We start from the raw sequence: 1,627 nt of genomic DNA on the forward strand, positions 1-1,627 counted from the left end.
CTCTAGAAGAAATCAATAGCAGAATAACTGAGGCAGAAGAACGAATAAGTGACCTGGAAGATAAAATAGTGGAAATAACTACCACAGAGCAGAATAAAGAAAAAGAATGAAAAGAATTGAGGACAGTCTCAGAGACCTCTGGCACAACATTAAACGTACCAACATTCAAATTATAGGGGTCCCAGAAAAAGAAAGGGACTGGGAAAATATTTGAAGAGATTATAGTCGAAAACTTCCCTAATATGGGAAAGGAAATAGTCAATAAAATCCAGGAAGTACATAGAGTTCCATACAGGATAAATCCAAGGAGAAACATGCTAAGACACATATTAATCAAACTATCAAAAATTAAATACAAAGAAAAAATATTAAAAGCCCAAGGGAAAATCAACAAATAACATACAAGGGAAATCCCATAAAGTTAACAGCTGATCTTTCAGCAGAAACGCTGCAAGCCAGAAGAGAGCGGCAGGACATATTTAAAGTGATGAAGGGGAAAAATCTACAACCAAGATTACTCTACCCAGCAAGGATCTCATTCAGATTTGATGGAGAAATTAAAAGCTTTACAGCAAGCAAAAGCTAAGAGAATTCAGCACCACCAAACTAGCTTTACAACAAATGCTAAAGGAACTTCTCTCCACAGGAAGCACAAGAGAAGGAGAAAACCTTCAAACAAATCCAAAACAATTATGAAAATGGTAATAGGAACATACGTATAGATAAGTACCTTAAATATAAATGGATTAAATGCTCCAACCAAAAGACATAGACTGGCTGAATGGATACAAAAACAAGACCCATATATATGCTGTCTACAAGAGACCCACTTCAGACTTAGGGACACATCCAGACTGAAAGTGAGGGGATGGAAAAAGATATTCCATATAAAAGGAAATCAAAGAAAGCTGGAGTAGCAATTCTCATATCAGACCAAATAGACTTTAAATAAAGACTATTACAAAAGACAAAGAAGGACACTACATAATGATCAAGGGATCAATCCAAGACGAAGATATAACAATTGTAAATATTTATGCACCCAACATAGGAGCACCTCAATACATAAGGCTAATGCTAACAGCCATAAAAGGGAAAATTGACAGTAACACAATCATAGTAGGGGACTTTAACACCCCACTTTCACCAATGGACAGATGATCCAAAATGAAAATAAATAAGGAAACACAAGCCTTAAATGATACATTAAACAAGATAGACGTAATTTATATTTGTAGGACATTCCATCCAAAAACAACAGAATACACTTTCTTCTCAAGGGCTCATGGAACATTCTCCAGGATAGATCATCTCCTGGGTTACAAATCAAGCTTTGGTATATTTAACATAACTGAAATCATATCAAGTATCTTTTCTGACCACAATGCTATAAGACTAGATATCAATTACAGGAAAAAAACTGTAAAAAATACAAACACATGGAGACTAAACAATACACTACCAAATAACCAAGAGATCACTGAAGAAATCAAAGAGGAGATAAAAAAAATACCTAGAAACAAATGAAAATGAAAACACAAAGACCCAAAACCTATGGGATGCAGCAAAAGCAGTTCTAAGAAGGAAGTTTATAGCAATAAAATCCTACCTCAAGAAACAAGAAACA

This window comes from Physeter macrocephalus, chromosome 15 (assembly GCF_002837175.3).
Source record: "Physeter macrocephalus isolate SW-GA chromosome 15, ASM283717v5, whole genome shotgun sequence".
Lineage (NCBI taxonomy): Eukaryota > Metazoa > Chordata > Mammalia > Artiodactyla > Physeteridae > Physeter > Physeter macrocephalus.